Here is a 17,754-nt window from a genome sequence, read left to right as displayed (position 1 = left end):
GCCATGGAACACTGTGCACCATGAAACACTTTGCACCATGGAACACTGCGCGCCATGGAACACTGTGCGCCATGGAACACTGTGCGCCTTGAAACCCTGTGCACCATGGAAAACTGCGCCATGGAACACTGTGCGCCATGAAACACTGCGTGCCATGGAACACTGTGCGCCTTGGAACACTGTGCGCCTCGAAACCCTGTGCGCCATGAAACACTGCGCGCCATGGAACACTGCGTGCCATGGAACACTGTGTGCCATGGAACATTGTGCACCATGGAACACTGCGTCATGGAACACTGTGCGTCATGAAACACTGTGCGCCATGAAACATTGTGCGCCATGGAACACTGCGCGCCATGGAACACTGTGCGCCATGAAACACTGCGCGCCATGGAACACTGTGCGCTATGGAACACTGTGCGCCATGAAACAATGTGCGCCATGAAACATTGTGCACCATGGAACACTGCGTGCCATGGAACACTGCATGCCATGGAACACTGCGCACTATGGAACACTGTGCGCCATGGAACACTGTGCGCCTTGAAACCCTGTGCGCCATGGAAAACTGTGCGCCATGGAACACTGTGCGCCATGAAACACTGCGCGCCATGGAACACTGTGCGCCTTGGAACACTGCGCGCCATGGAACACTGCACACCATGTGCGTGCCTTGAAACACTGTGCACCTTGAAACACTGTGCGCCATGGAACACTGTGCGCCATGGACCACTGCGTGCCATGGAACACTGCGCGTCATGGAACACTGTGCGCCATGGAACACTGTGCGCCATGGAACACTGTGCGCCATGGAACACTGTGCGCCTTGATACCCTGTGCGCCATGGAAAACTGTGCGCCATGGAACACTGCGTGCCATGGAACACTGTGCGCCTTGAAACACTGCGCGCCATGGAACACTGCACGCCATGGACACTGCACGCCATGTGCGTGCCTTGAAACACTGTGCGCCTTGAAACACTGTGTGCCATGGAACACTGTGCGCCATGGAACACTGCGTGCCATGGAACACTGCGCGCCATAGAACACTGTGCGCCATGGAACACTGTGCGCCTTGATACCCTGTGCGCCATGGAAAACTGTGCGCCATGGAACACTGCGTGCCATGGAACACTGTGCGCCTTGAAACACTGCGCGCCATGGAACACTGCACGCCATGGACACTGCACGCCATGTGCGTGCCTTGAAACACTGTGCGCCTTGAAACACTGTGCGCCATGGAACACTGTGCGCCATGGAACACTGCGTGCCATGGAACACTGTGCGCCATGGAACACTGTGCGCCATGGAACACTGTGCGCCTTGATACCCTGTGCGCCATGGAAAACTGTGCGCCATGGAACACTGCGTGCCATGGAACACTGTGCGCCTTGAAACACTGCGCGCCATGGAACACTGCATGCCATAGACACTGAACGCCATGTGCGTGCCTTGAAACACTGTGCGCCTTGAAACACTGTGCGCCATGGAACACTGTGCGCCATGGAACACTGCGTGCCATGTAACACTACGTTCCATGGAACACTGTGCACCATGGAACAATGTGCGAAACGGAACACTGTGCGCCATGAAACACTGTGCACCATGAAACACTGTGCTCCATGGAACACTGTGCTCCATGGAACACTGTGCGCCATGAAACATTGTGCGCCATGGAACACTGTGCACCATGGAACACTGTGCGCCATGGAACACTGTGCACCATGAAACACTTTGCGCCATGGAACACTGCGCGCCATGGAACACTGTGCGCCATGGAACACTGTGCGCCTTGAAACCCTGTGCACCATGGAAAACTGCGCCATGGAACACTGTGCGCCATGAAACACTGCGTGCCATGGAACACTGTGCGCCTTGGAACACTGTGCGCCTTGAAACCCTGTGCGCCATGAAACACTGCGCGCCATGGAACACTGCGTGCCATGGAACACTGTGTGCCATGGAACATTGTGCACCATGGAACACTGCGTCATGGAACAATGTGCGTCATGAAACACTGTGCGCCATGAAACATTGTGCGCCATGGAACACTGCGTGCCATGGAACACTGTGCGCCATGAAACACTGCGTGCCATGGAACACTGTGCGCTATGGAACACTGTGCGCCATGAAACAATGTGCGCCATGAAACATTGTGCACCATGGAACACTGCGTGCCATGGAACACTGCGTGCCATGGAACACTGCGCGCTATGGAACACTGTGCGCCATGGAACACTGTGCGCCTTGAAACCCTGTGCGCCATGGAAAACTGTGCACCATGGAACACTGTGCGCCATGAAACACTGCGCGCCATGGAACACTGTGCGCCTTGGAACACAGCGCGCCATGGAACACTGCACGCCATGTGCGTGCCTTGAAACACTGTGCACCTTGAAACACTGCGCCATGGAACACTGTGCGCCATGGAACACTGTGCGTCATGGAACACTGTGCGCCATGGAACACTGCGCGCTATGGAACACTGAGCACCATGGAACACTGTGCGCCTTGAAACCCTGTGCGCCATGGAAAACTGTGCGCCATGGAACACTGTGCACCATGAAACACTGCGCGCATGGAACACTGCGCCTTGGAACACTGTGCGCCATGAAACACTGCACGCCATGCGCGCCTTGAAACACTGTGCTCTTTGAAACACTGTGCGCCATGGAACACTGTGCGCCATGGAACAATGTGCGGCATGGAACACTGTGCAACATGGAACACTGCGCGCTATGGAACACTGTGTGCCATGGAACACTGTGCGCCTTGAAACCCTGTGCGCCATGGAAAACTGTGCGCCATGGAACACTGTGCGCCATGAAACACTGCGCGCCATGGAACACTGTGCGCCTTGGAACACTGTGCGCCATGAAACACTGCGCGCCTTGGAACACTGTGTGCCTTGAAACCCTGTGTGCCATGGAACACTGCGCGCCATGGACACTGTGCGCCTTGAAACCCTGTGTGCCATGGAACACTGCGCGCCATGGACACTGCGTGCCATGGAACACTGTGCGCCTTGAAACCCTGTGTGCCATGGAACACTGCACGCCATGGACACTTTGCGCCTTGAAACCCTGTGCGCCATGGAACACTGCGCGCCATGGACACTGTGCGCCATGGAACACTGCGCGCCATGGACACTGCGCGCCATGGAACACTGTAATGGAGCGTTAGGTGCCAGGAGCAGGGAGTTTGGGAGTTGGGCGGCGGGTGATGAAGAGAGCGTCGGTGGTGGCTTCTGTTGATGCTGTCTACGGGCCCCATGAAAGGTTTTATTAAACGCACACGTGTCAGCTTCTACATCAGCACAAGGCGACGAGCGACCACGACGTGTGAGGGCCGCAGTGGCTGCAAGAAGGTGACTGGAGACTGACTGCTGGCGGGGTCCTGGTGATCCCCTTCCTCCGGCTGCCTTTGAAGTTAGCTGGAGGAGGCAGTGTGGGTCTCAGGGGGAGGTGTCTAATGAAGGCAGGGCCTGAGAGGCTTCAAGTGGATTTGTGACCACATGGGGGCTCCCATTGTGTGTAAAGGAGCCTAATTAGAGATTATGTTATCGGAAGCAGTAGATGCATGTAATAAGGACTTTGGCCACACGAGGGTGCCATTAGTCCAGATAACAGACTTTAAAGTTGTTTCAGCAAGCTTCATCAGGCACAGTGGTCAGCAGTGAGCAGGCTCCACCACTGCCTTTTTCTGCTACCCCAGCCATGCCACTGGTGAAATAGGGGTGCACGGGGGTGGGGGGTGGGGGGAATCAGAGCTTTAGAAACTTACCAAGTGGCCAGGAATGGAGCAACATATAAACCATAAAAGAATGCTGCATTGTTGGTTAATGCCCTGGGTTTGGAAGGAGAGGCCGTGTTTCACCATTTGCCTGTGGTAGACCTCGATGAATATATGGAGGCCATGTTCTGGACGGAGAGGCCTTATGAGTGGCAGACGAGGGTTATTCTAGAAAGGCACCACGCCTACATTCGCCAGCAAGGCGCAGTTGAGTCGGTGGAGGAGTGTGTGGCTGCTCTAAGGATGCTGGCAGCGGATTGCAAGTTTGGACAATTAATTGACCAACATTTGACAGGCCAAATTGTGGTGATTGCAACAACCAAAGAATTCAAGAAAGATTGTTAAGGTGTGGTAGTGTCTGCGAGTGGTGTAAAGGCTTTGGAGAATCAAAGTGGAGAAAATCTGTCGTGCTCTTATGTCAATGAAAGGTCCATAAGGGCACCTTGAAGAGCAGGATGAATAGGTGCAAGAAGAGGCGTCATGCGTGCACCAGGGAGTGTTACCGTTGTGGCAGTGTTGGACATATTGCATCCAGCAGGATGTGCCCAGCGGTGGGCAGGGAGTGTAGTGCGTGCAAATGTTTTGGTCACTTTTCAAAGACATGCCTTTAGGGCAGAGGAGGTCATGTGAATTTTGCAGCGGAAGGTGAGGCAGAAGACAACAGCAACATGGAGAACATTGTGCTAATAATCGGCTCGACAAGTGCCTTTTCTAAAATGAATGTATTACTGCGTAGGAAATCTAAAAGGTTTTATGCATTGGATAAAGTTGAAGCGCAATGTGGAAAATTTCAGGTAAGGTATACGGGCAGTACCTTTCAGCGTGTGGAAGGAACTTGCTGATCACTTCGATAGCATGGTAAAGGAACAAATAATCAAGCCAATTGAGTTGTCGTTATGGTTGTCACCAGTAATGGTGGCGAGAAAGAAGAACAGAGGCATTTGGCTTTGTGTACGCTTTAGGGGACTAAAAGCAGCAACATGAGTGGATTGCCATCCTTGGATTGGGATTGGCATCATCCGTCTTTCAACGTTTCATGCATGGATTGTTCAGCGGTTTGAATGGAGGGGTGGTGTTTCAGGACGATTTATTGATCTATGTGTGGCATGAGAGCAAACGTAACAGGATCCCCTCTGAGGTGTAGAAGAGGTTGTGTGAGAGGGGCATGACTTGTCCAATTGTGTGTTTTTGAAGGCTCAGTGGAGTACTTAGGATATGTGATATCAGCAGAAGGGGTGAAACCGAGGAAGGGGATTTGTCATGGCATTAGACAGGCGCCAAGGCGACAAGCTAAGGAAAGTTTGTTATCCTTCATGGGTTTGAGTGAAAATTATTCAAAGTTTGTTCCTGGTTCCGCCACGTTGGTGGGACCATTGAGAGAGTCATAAATTGGCTGATGAGAGAGAAAAGTGTTTCACGATGATTAAAAAGTGTATTGGTCAAGCGCCTATTTTGAATGTGTTCGGTGAAGGTACCCCGTGTGTAATAACTGTGTGGGGGCAAGTGAATGCGGGGAAGGAGTTGTGAGAAACCAGAGGGCATCCTCACACCTACTCCACTTGGATCCTCTTCTCAGGTGGCCAGGGAAAGGCCATTGCTTTTGCATCCTGACCCTGGGGGTGGAGAAGCGAGGGATGATCAGCTCGGTGGAGGGTCCTTGGGGCTTGGGGAGAGGATTTCCTCAGGCGAGACATGGTATCCCCTTTTCCTTGTAATAATCAACCTCTCCCTCCCCCTGCCTTTTTTGGCTGTTGTCAATCACTTCCCCTCATTTCCACGCTTTCATACCACTATAGTACTGGGACGAGGAAGAGGCAACTAGGAGTGATACATACTAACATGTAATTTCACCACTCTGGTACTGAGATGAGGAAGAGGCCTGCAGACTGTTGTGAGGGTCAGACATGTCCAGATAACTCTACTATGGTCAGGCAATTGGGCTTGAGGAGACACACCTGCAACTTGTTAAATGGTTGCAGGCAGCCCTACAGATAAGCGGTGTATGGGCCAATTTTACTCCCTATAAATTGGCAAATACTCCCAAAAAATACAAATGGGGAGTAAAAATGTAGAATCTTGTGTCCCTGCTTTCACCCTCAGAGCTCCATGGATATGTTTGGAGCAGTAGTGCACATAGTACCACAGGAAGAAACTACTATTTTAACTGCCTGATTGTAAGAAGTAAACATGCAACTTTGAATGTGCATGAATAACTAGGAAGTAATGTACACCCACTTCCAAATCTTATCTGGGGCACTGGTTGCAAGTGTATTAAAAGGGGGGAGTCCATCAGGAGAGAGACCAGCAGGAGAGGAGCTGGGCCGAGTGTTGGGGGCCTCAAGGGAAAGAAACCCTGTAGAGACGCAGGCTGTCGAGCAGGGTCCTGTTGGGTAACCAGGACACCGACAAGTTCCACGGAGAGACTGTGGTGCCGAGTCCCAGGCGGGCCCTGAGATGGGCACAGTGGTGGGAACCCCACTGGTCGGGTGCTCGCAGCAGGAGCTATGAGGCACAGAAGGAATCCGGTTGCTGTAATCTACCGCAGCATCCGCGGGAAGGGAGCAGACCTGCTGGCAACCCGCAGAAACAAGAACAGAGCGTGAGCTGGGCTCGCAACACGACGGAAAGGTGTATGCAGAGCAGAATACGATGAAAGCAGCCGCCTGGAGGAGCTGCCAGGGACCGGTGAGTGAATGCAAGGAAACACTTGAACCGGGGCGCTCCTGGGAGCTGTTAGTGGGCAAAAGCAATTGCCGAATGTACAAATTGAGATGTGCAAGATATTGTGAACCCAGAGTGACAAGGTATAGTGAATAATATGAATGAGATGAACTGTGAGCAAATGTATCTGAATTAAGCCTTATTGAATACTGCACTAATGGAAAGCGTTTGCCAAGCCTGTGAAAACCTTTGATAAGCCTGTGAACAGAAAACAGGTAAGATGTCGGGGAAGTGCTATAGTGGAGCTCTTCCACTATATAGAGCGTCTATCCCAAGGCATTTCAATAATCTATCCCAGGTGCTAACCATTGAACAGACCGGGTCAAACATGCAGTTGTCATAGTATTTCTCTCCAAATATAACGTAACGTAACTTCAGTGGTCTGGCCCAGAAGCTTACATTATCAGTGAGGACTGTGAGGTCAGAAGCCAGCTCATAAGCATATATGGTCCTGGTGGATGTGGATACTTGTATCCCTAAGTATGTCATTGACTCTGGAGCCCATATAAATCCCCATAAATCACTGGGGATGGGGGGCTTGTATTAGACGTTCAAGGGAACAGTTCAGATTTGGACCAGTTTTTACGGGATCCCGAGTATTGTGAGAAGGTCTGAGTATCTTGACGAATAAAACGCAAGTTCACTAATGGGTGGCGTACATACAGCAGGACATCACTTGCATATACATAACTTATATTGGGGGGCAGAAATGCACAGACTACGGTGTACATCTTTTGTTTGGATGAGGTCAGCCAGAGGTTCGATACGTAACACAAAAAAAGGGGGATACATGTCTTGTGCCTCTTCCTAACGATACAGTGGGCAGAATTGCATGCAATACCCTTTGGGAACTCTACACATAAGTAAGACTACAGGTGTAAGCACAGTCTCACCTTTGGTATAAGTCTGTACTACACAGTTATGTGGTAGCAGTGGCTGAGCAGCTAAGCTTATCTCAAGAGGGATGTGAGCAGTACAAGAGGTTACACAAAGGACTTGCAATCACAGTAGTTCAAACAAACACGTACACAAGGGGGGTCATTACAACCCTGGCGTTAAGGGTTTAACGGCGCCGTAAAAGGTGTTGGCGCCGTTAAACCCTTAACGCCTGATTACGAGGTCCCTTTGCGGGACCCGACCTTAACAGCTGGTTTTACCAGCCGTTAAAGTAGGGTGCCGCAAAGGGACCTTGGTGCTAATTACGGTACTGCAATTTGCGGTACCGTACTTAGCGCCTTCCCCAGTCCCATTGAGCCATATGGGGCGAAAATGGGAATGGGGAAGGGCCATTGTGAAATGGGGAAATACCGCCCCGCCAACCTTGGAATGGGGCGGTATTTCCCCATTTCACCATGGCGGACTCGTTACAACACCGGCCCCAACCATGGTGCTCCTTGCACCATGGTTTAGTGCCGGGGTTGTAATGAGGGCCAAGGTTTCTTGGTAAAGGGATATACATTTATTTACACATTTAGTTAGAAAACATTCCACTAGTAATAAGCAGCTCAATATCACACTATGATACACTACAGTACTAAGCCAATACGTTTCTGAACAAGTTAGGCTCCCCTGAAGTGGGAGCAAAATGGCACTTCAGTAACTTTCAAAAGGGGTAGAAAGACAAAGGTTATAAGAATCAAAACACAGTTACTTTCATAGGCAGGGTAAATAGTTTCAGTTCACTACAAGAGGCAATTCAATTCAATAGGCCTGGGCCAAAGTCAATGGTTCAGTGTCTTGGATAGGATAGCACAGTTCTTGTAGTAAACAGTTAAGTCTTTGATATGATATGATATGATATGATATGGCATTTATAACACACCTATACACAAGTGTTTCGAGGCGCGACGAGGCAAGGGAGGGGGAACAGAGGGAAAAATAGACAACTATCTTACTAGCCCAAGTGTCATTCGGATTGTGCAAGTGCATGAGAAGGGGGAAAGGAAAAAGTGTGAGGGGAAGGGAGAGGGGAAAGTAAAGTACATGGGAGAGGGGAAAGTGCAGTAAAGGGATAGTAGAATAAATAAGATAAATAATGACAGGATGGTGGCAAGTGCAAGGTAAGAGCAAAAATAAGTGCTGGTGGGGGACTGTAGGGATACAGAATACAGTCCCCAGGTGCGGGGATGCCAGTGAGGCAGTGCAGGTGTGCAAATACCGGGGCCCGGGCCCAAGGTCACAAAAGGTGGCCATGTAGCCAGTGCAGTTTAAGATCGGAATTCAGCAGGGGAGAGGGGGAGAGAAAGCAGAAATAAAGAGGAGGGTTTTGAGGTGCTTCCGGGAACTGGAGATGGTTCTCCTCAAGTTTCAGGGAGGCAGGAAGGCTGTTCCAGAGGGAGGCCCCAGCCGAGGCGAGAGATCTACCACCAACTCGTTGCTTGGAGAAGCGACTGACCCTGAGGGAGTTGGAGGCGGATGAGCGAAGAGCTTGAGAAGGAAGATATTTGGGAAGAGAGAGTTGAAGGTATTGCGGTCCCAGGCCCCAGAAGGCCTTGTGTACAATGCAGAGGGGTTTGAACGTAATCCTTGCAGCCACTGGGAGCCAGTGCAGAGATTTCAGTCCTGGAGAGATCCGATCCCTGGGCTTGAGGGCAAGGACAAGTCTTGCAGTCCTGTTCTGGATCAGTTGCAGAGGGGGGAGAGTAGAGGCAAGCAGATTTAGATAGAGGCTGTTGCAATAGTCCAGCCTAGTGAGAACCAGGGCTCTAGAGATGGTGAGCTTCTGGGGGAAGGAGAGGAAAGGAAGAATACCTCTGAGGAGGTGCAGATGGTAGTGTGACTTCTTAGAGACATCAGAGATGTGAGGAGAGAAGGAGAGTGTGGAGTCGAAGATGACCCCAAGGTTTTTAGTCTTGCAGGTGGGCGCAGGAAGAGGGCCTTACTGGCATTAAGGCAGAGGTCATTGGCGGCACACCACTCCTGGATAGCAGACAGACAGTCAGAGATGAGGGAGGGAGAGGAGGAGGCCGAGGGTAGCCTGAAAATGAGCTGGGCATCATCTGCATAGCACTGAAAGTTGGGACAGAGAGCAGCGATGCGGTGGGCAAGGATTGCCAGGTATTGGTTGAACAGCCAGGGAGAGAGGTTGGATCCCTGGGGGACACCACAGGAAGAGAAAAAGATATCGGAGGGGAAGGACCCGAGTTGGACCTGGGAGGGTCGGTTAGAGAGGAAAGAGGTCAGCCATGCAAGAGCCTGACCAGTGATACCCAGGTTAACACAGAGACGGTTGAGCAGGATGGCGTGGTTGACAGTGTCAAAGGCAGAAGAGAGATCAAGCAAGATGAGGAAACATGGGGTGTTGGAGTCGAGGTTAGAGAGCAGGTCGTCACGGATGTTCAGGAGAGCAGTGTCTGTGCTTCTGGCAGCTCTGAAGCCAGACTGATGGTCATGAAAACAACCAACAGATTTGGTGTGGAGATTAAGCTGGGTGATGGCCAGTTTCTCCAGGAGCTTGCCCAGAAAGGGGGTGATGGAGATTGGACGATAGTTAGCTGAGCAGGAGGGGTCGGCAGCGGGTTTCTTAAGAAGAGGGTGCACAAGGGAGTGCTTCAGGGGGATGGGAAGACTCCAGTGGCGAAGGTGTGATTGCAGAAATCAGCCAGGGTAGGAGCCAGTGAGTAAATGTGGTCCTTGATAGTTTTGGAGGGACAGGGGTGAACCTGTTTTGACGAGACTTTCATAGATCGGACTTGTCTAGTAACCTTGTCTGCAGAGAAAAGGGGAAAGGCAGAGAAAGAAGGGGGGTTGGCTGCAGAAGAGCCAGAGGAGGAGCAGGGAATGGAGGGATGGAGGCGATAGGAGGAGAGTGAGACAGGATGTCCTTAGTTTTAGAAATGAAGTGAGAAGCCAGTGCCGTGCAGGGGCCTGCGAAGGTACAGGAGAGGTAGAGACTGCGGCATGATTGGCCAGTTCCTTGCAGATTTTAAAGAGTTCAGCCGAGTTGTTAGATGCCGCAGAGATGCGGGCTTGGATATGAGCTCTCTTCTTGGTGAGGAGGGAGAGCCAGTATTGCCTTTGTAGTAGGCGACAGGCCAGTTTGTCAGAGGATGAACATGAAGCACACCTTTTCCTCTCGGCCACCCTGCACTTGCGTTTTAGGGTGACGAGATCTGAGCCATACTAGGAGTTACACTTGGCTTTGGGCTTCATGCAGATTCTCATGACAGGGGCAAGGATATCAAGAGTATCAGATATAGAAGAGTCAAGCATGGAGAAGCTGTGTCAGGGTGACAGTCAGCCAAAGGGTGAGGAGGGGGTGAGAAGGTGGTGGCGAAAGCCTGAACTGACACGCGCTTCATGGGTCGGATGACCGAGAAAGTGGGTGGCAGTGATGGAGGTGGCTTGGCCTGAGGGGTAGGGAGGGTGAGGTGGGAGGATAGGAGAAAGTGATCACTCCAGGAGAGCGGAGTGGAGAGGGGGACAGAGAGCGGAAGGTCAGAGGAGATAAGAACATCCAGAGTGTGCCCTGCAGAGTGAGTCGGGCCAGAGGGGAGAATAGTGAGTGAGAGAGAGTCGCAGATGTCATGGAAGAGTCCAGAGGGAGGACAGGAGGCATCCAGGTGGATGTTGAAGTCTCCAAGAAGAAGGATTTGAGTAGTCGAGGCCAGGAGTGAGGAGGAGAGGTCCGCCCACTCAGAGAGGAAGGAGGAGATCTGACCAGGTGGCCGATAGATAGTAGCCACCGTAAGGGAATGGCTGGGGGAGAGAGAGAGCCTGCAGACGAGGCATTCAAATGAGGAGTAGGCCTGTGTAGGAGTGACAGAGGCAGGAATCCACTCGGGGAAGATCAGTGCTACACCCCCTCCAGAGCGGTTGGACCTGGGTGCTGAGAGGATCTTGTAGCCGCCAGGTAGGAGCGTGTCAAAGTTAGTGACAGAGCTGGCCGTGAACAATGTCTCGGTGAGACCGAGGACATCAAGGTCAAGTTCTTCCAGAAGGCGGCAGATGTCAGAGGAGTGTTTGACAGCTGAGTGAGAGTTAAGAGTGGCAATATGGAGAAGGTTGGGAAAAAAGAGACCAAGACTATTAAGTCTTCGGTGGGCCGCACACCCTTAATACCCACTTTGGGTTTGACAATTTAAGAATACAAATTTTCATTCCATTCTTGTTTTGTTGAAATTAATTTTTTATTGTTGTTTCACAATTTATTCTTGAGTGTCCAAGTTTTAGAGTTTCAGCTTCACCAATTAGGCTAATGCTGTGTCTGAGGCAAACAAAAAACCCTTTATGGCTAATGCAATTCGGAACATTATCCTTCTTCAGAGCCGGGTTACCAATTCTAGCACATCGAAATCATATTATAAAGTCATGTATTAATGTAACGTATCAATGTGACATATATAGTCCATTTAAAATATATGCAGGGTGCCCACAATCACAGACAAACATTCAACAGATAAGAAAAACATGGAAAAGTAAATCTCATAAGTTCATTTGATTGCAGCAATTCTCAATAATCATTTGTGGCGACACCATTGAAACCTCAGTCTTTATATTGCCCAGTGCGTATACTGTTGAACGTGCCATTCAGTATTGTGATCGTGTTGGCTCATTATTTACCACATCTGTCAAGATCCATTCGTGTTTACCTGCTATCATATTGCATTATTCATGCAGTGCACCCAGTGCTATAGTATGGCATATTTGTGCTACTCTCTAGTTGTGTTGTGACCTGTGGTAGACTATTCTGGCAGCTGTTTGCAGCTTGGAAGTGACACTGACCTGTTTGCCGTATTTGATTTGTACATCGGTAGATTATTTATCTTGCAAATTACGCTGAAAAATAGTTGGTAGGACCCACATTAGGGAAACAATACACACTGTGGTAACCTAAACCTTGTGCTAGTTAAAGCGATCGCCGATTTTCTTACCTTTCCAGTGCGTTCAATCCTTCTCCCTCACGTGCGGTCAGCGACTGCTGTCCGCGGTTCGTAGCGTTGCTATGACAATGCTTCGTGCGCTTGGTACCAACATGGCCGCACGCAGCCTCGCGCGTCAGCTTTTTTGGTAAGGGCAAATATGTGTGTTGTTTCTATATGTTGGTTCATATACAACTGGCGTGCCATGAAGCTGGTTATTAGGCAAGTTATATGCATATGTATATATCGTTGAGTTTTTTGCAGGCTATGATGTGTATGACAAGCATGTGTAGAGCCAGAAATGTGCGTACATGAACGCTTATATGACAAATGAAATTAAAACAGAAAGTGAAAAAGAAAATAAAGGATTATTTATCCATGCTGATAATGTCTTAGTCAGATGTTATTTTCGATCGGGGAGACTGTCCAATTTGTAATTCGGCTAAGTGATCTCACACATCATCACATAGTTATTTATAAAAAACAATTAAGGTCGAACGCCTCATTAAGTCCTCTTGGGGACAGTGCTTCTAAGCGATCTATCCAGTATGCTTCTTTCTGTTGCCTTCTTTTTTTCATATCAATGTGGGAGCCTTGTGTTTCAATGCTATCAAGAACTTGAAATTTGACCTGTAAGGTATTATGTTTCTTTTCGTTAAAGTGTCGTGCGACAGCTGAGTTCACATTATGGTTCCGTATACATGACTTGTGCTCATTCATGCAGACTTTTAATTTTCGTCCTGTTTCGCCTACATAGTACAGTCCACACGGACACCGTATGCAGTAGACACAATTTTCTGTATTGCAGTTAGCATAGCATCTGATTAGGATCTTTTCTCCAGTATATGGATGTGGAACTAGTCCGCCTTTAATGATATTGTTGCAATTACTGCAGTTTAAGCAAGGAAAAGTTCCTGTTCTCTTGGGTTTGCTTCTTTTCGTTGTAGTGTCTCTGGTGTTGACCAACAAGTCTCTCAAATTACTGGATCTCTGGTAAGCGAATGTGGGGGCATCTGAGAAAAGGTTCTTTGTTCTTTCATCACTTGTCAGTATTGTCCAATGTTTATTGATGCATCTTCTAATTTACATGCTTTGTGATGAACATTTTGACACATCTACAAGGGCTGGTGGTTATTTTTTGTCTTTCGGTATGAGTGTGCTCTCCCTGGTTATTGCAGATACCTTATCTTTTGCTGTTTGCAAATCTTCATTGGGATATCCTCTTTCTTTCAATCTTACTCTCAACTTCTCTAGCTCCTGTTCACATTCAGTTTGATCGCTGATGATTCTTTTTAAGCGCAACATCTGTCCATAGGGTAGGTTCTTCAAAGTGTTCTGAGGGTGAAAACTCATGCGATGTAATAAGTTGTTTCTATCAGTTGGTTTAGTGAAGAGAGAGGTTGTGATGTGTTGGTTGTGTACATTTACTTTGATGTCCAGATAATGTATACCAGGGGTTTCAATTACTGAGGTAGACTGAATTCGTGGATCTATGCTGTTAATGTAGACCATGAACTCGTCCAGTGATTCTCTTGTTCCTCGCCAGATACCAAAAATATTGTCAATGTACCGTACCCATGTTATCAATTTGTTTTGCCATTCAGGTTTCTGTAATATGTGCGTTGTTTCAAATCTATGCATAAATGCATTTGCATAAACTGGTGCCATAGTTGCACCCATGGCAGTTCCTGAAGTTTGGATGTAAAACTCCTTCTTATATTCAAAATAAGAATTCATTGATATGAACGTAAGTAAAGTACGAATGAATTCCTTTGCTGCTCCTATCTCTCCTTCTTGTAGGAGTAGCCACTCTACTGCCTCCTGCCCCAAGTCGTGGAGAATGCTTGTATATAGGTTGGTTACATCGATGGTAAAAAAGATGCCATGTTCAGTTAGGCTGTATATCTTCTAGGATGTTCAGGAAGTGAGTACCATCTTTTACGTAAGTGATTGTTTTTTGTATCAAAGGCTGAAGAAAATAGTCAATGTAAGTACCTAATGGTTGTAAAATGCCGCCTGTGGTGGCAACTATTGGTCTTCCGGGTGGGTTATTGAGGCTTTTATGTATTTTGGCCAACAAATAGAAATTAGGGGTCTTTGGGTTCAAGTTAAGTAGAAATGCTTTGGTTTTCCTTGTTATCATTTCTCTTTCTTCTGCTTTAGTGAGAAGTTCTTCCAAATTCCTTTGTATTTCCATAGTTGGATTATGATCCATTTTTGAGTAGACATTATGATTGTCAAGTTGTCTCTTACATTCATTCTCGTAATCTTGCATGTTTGTTTAGTAATAAGGCTCCCCTTTTGTCTGCCGGTCCTATGGTTATTGCATCATCTGAATATAAGTTTTGAACTATGGACATTTCTCCTCTGCTGAGGTTTCTATTCCTTGATGTTCCATACCTGATTTTTTAAAGATCTGCTGTAACAATTTTTTCAAAGATATCTATTGTTGTCACATTGATGGGCGGTTCATAGGTGCTTTTGGGTTTCAACTCAACTAAATCTGGTAATTCATGTGTAGACTCTGTATTTTCCATTTCTGAAAAGAAAACTTTTAGTTCCAATTTTCTGGTGAGTTTATGTAGCTCGACTTTGGTGTTAAATAAGTTAGTATTGTAGGTAGGAACAAACTTGAGGCCTTTTTGTAGAACCCTCTCTTCTTGTTTTCTGAGTTTTCTGTTGGAAATATTCACCACTAGGTTGTTCGTGCTTGAAATCTTGTCTGTACTCCCAGACCTTTTCTTCTTGCCCCTCCTCGTTCGTTTCTTCCTTGTTGGTTGTCCAAAAAAGATTGTTGTGATGTGGTGCTAGTACTGCTGTGCTTGGAGTGGCCCCACTGGTGTCTCTTGTTGCTCCTGTTCTTTGTTGTTGTGCTTGCGCAGTTTGTTCATCTCTGTTGGAATCTGCGTCTGAGCTACTATTGTCTGAATTGGGATTAGGGTTACGTGGTCTCTGTTGTTGGTTTTGGTATTTGTCTGCCCATGTGTATACTTGGTTACGTAGGTAGTCAAACGTATCTCTCCTGAATTTTCAAATTTTTCTAGCTTCTAGATCTTCCTTATATTCTTCCAGCCTTTTGTTGATGTCTGTAAGTATCTCTTCCAGTGTATCTGTGCTTGTGAGTGCAGTAATTTCATCAGATAGTACTTGTATTTCCTGTTCTAAATTCTGTATGTTGGTGGAGAGTTCTTTAATGGTCAACAAGATCAAATCAAGAGAGCACTTGTTCAAGATATGCTCCCACAATTCTTAGACCTCATGGTATCCTTTTGTGTCTTATAATAGCGACCTAGAGTTACCGCATGAAGTTTACGATTAATTAATATGGAGAAGGTTGCCATTCTTGAAGGACTTCCGGGGAGGGGTACAGATCAGAGGTACGCCCTTCGGAGGTGTAGAGGGAGCCAGTGAGGGGGCAGAGAGGGAGGGAGAAGGTAAGGTAGCCCCGAAGGAGGCAGAAGGGAGAGGCAAGGTAGCAGGGGAAGGGGGAGAGGGGACAGCAGGAGAAGAAAGGAAATTGATGAGGCACGGGAAGCGTCTATCGAAGAGGTGAAGGTTGGCCTGAGGGCCTTGGACCAAGACGGTCCCATTCGAGTAAACATTAATGATACCTTGGAGGAGTGGAAGGAGTGGAAGGAGGCCAGGAGGGTGTCCCAACGGGTGCCACCATTAATGGGAGAAGAGGAGAAAGGAGAGAGCACAGAGACCATATGAGGGGTCCATAGGTCTGGCGACGGAACGACAAAGAGGATGTCAGTGAGAGTTTCCTTGGAGGAGGCACTGGTGTAGGAATCAGCGATAGGGAGGCCTGGGTTGGAGACCAGGATATCCTTTTTAAACTTCTTCCTACCAGATTTAGTGAGGAGAGCAGGATAGTCAATAGAGAAGCAGTTAGAAAAGATAGGGGAGACAGAGAGCACCATAGAGTAGGTGGAAAGGAAGCGGTGGAGACACTAGAGAAGGACACTAGAGTAGGCAGACAAGACAGCGAGAGCAAGCAGGTTGAGCAATAGGACAAGAAGACGGCACTCAGGATTGTAGAACTGACAAACACACAGGCGAGAAAAAAAAAACATACCTAGTTTGAGACTCCTGAAGGAGGGAGGAAAGGTCTAGGTTTCACAATGCAATTTTAAGTACTGATACAGTGCATATTATACCAATAGGGGAACATTTCCCAGGGGGATCAGTAAGATCAGTAGCCGGTCAAGTCACTTTGACATCCGTGCAGAGCCTGCCGATGCAGGTTCGAATCCCGGCGGGGCCAAACTCAGCCTTTCATCCTTCCGAGGTCGATAAATGAGCACCACACACCGTGGGTAATAATAAGCAGCGCTCAGATACCTGAGGGTTCGTAGCGCTATATAAATGCTACATTATTATTATAAGGCACTGGCCAATCACGGTAGAGGGAGTGTTGGGAGGAGCCCAAAATAATACAAAATCCCCAAGAGGGGCTCACCAGCACAGGAGGGGCAGCTGCAGCAGGGGTCTCACACTCAGCCAGGTGGAAAGGTGAGCGTGGAGCACCGCTAGCTGCTACAGGCAGCAGGGCCACGGCACTTGCCAATCACGGTGGAGGACAGGCTGGGAGGGGGGAGGGAGGGCGGGGAAGAGCAGGAGAGGATCAGGGAGGGAAGAGAGACAAGCGGGGCCTAGGGGCACCCACAACAGGCAATCATCCCAAGATAATACAACCCCAAGAGGGGCTCACCAGCGCAGGAGGGGCAGTCTCCTGGAAATCACAAGCGGGTTTCACGAGGGCTAAGATACACCGGCAAAGGGGGAGTGAAAGCAGCCAATCAGGGAGGGGGTGGGTGGGCAGGCAAGGAGGGAGGCGGGCCGAGCAACACGGGGAAAGTACAACGAGGATCAAGGAGCAGGGGGGCAAGGGGCACCAGCCAACAGTTTAAGCACAAATTGCAGGCCTGGGAGGGGCTTACCCAATGAATCCAAGCAGCCGCAGCACCCGCTCACGCCATGATGGAAATGGCGAGCGGGTGCGCGAGGGCTAAAATACACCGGCAAAGGAGAAGTGAAAGCAGCCAATTGGGGAGGGGGTGGGCGGGCAGGCAAGCGGGCGGATCAAACACGGGGAAAGGACAACGAGGATCAAGGAGCAGGGGGGCCAGGGGGCACCAGCCAACAGTTTAAGCACAAATTGCAGACCCAGGAGGGGCTTACCCAAGCAGCTGCAGCACCCGCTCACGCCACGATGGAAATGGCGAGCGGGTGGGCGAGGGCTCAGATACACTGGCAAAGGGGAAGTGAATGTTCTTGGAAGTAGTTTGCACGAAAAAGAGTTATAGGTCAGTTTAGGAGCGAACAAGACTCCAAAGTTGGGAAAGTTTCACAAACCTTCATCGCGGCAAAGAGGATTT

General features: G+C 49.0%; 1 protein-coding gene across 1 annotated transcript in view; it reads left to right on the top strand.

Moving 5' to 3' along the window:
• LOC138480659 (zinc finger protein 135-like) overlaps positions 1-17,754 on the top strand; it is a 201,817-nt gene that overhangs the window by 70,921 nt on the left and 113,142 nt on the right. The window lies entirely within an intron of this gene.

This window comes from Ambystoma mexicanum, chromosome 5p (assembly GCF_040938575.1).
Source record: "Ambystoma mexicanum isolate Mex_15411 chromosome 5p, UKY_AmexF1_1, whole genome shotgun sequence".
Classification (NCBI taxonomy): Eukaryota; Metazoa; Chordata; class Amphibia; order Caudata; family Ambystomatidae; genus Ambystoma; species Ambystoma mexicanum.
This window is presented reverse-complemented; position numbering and strand designations above follow the sequence as displayed.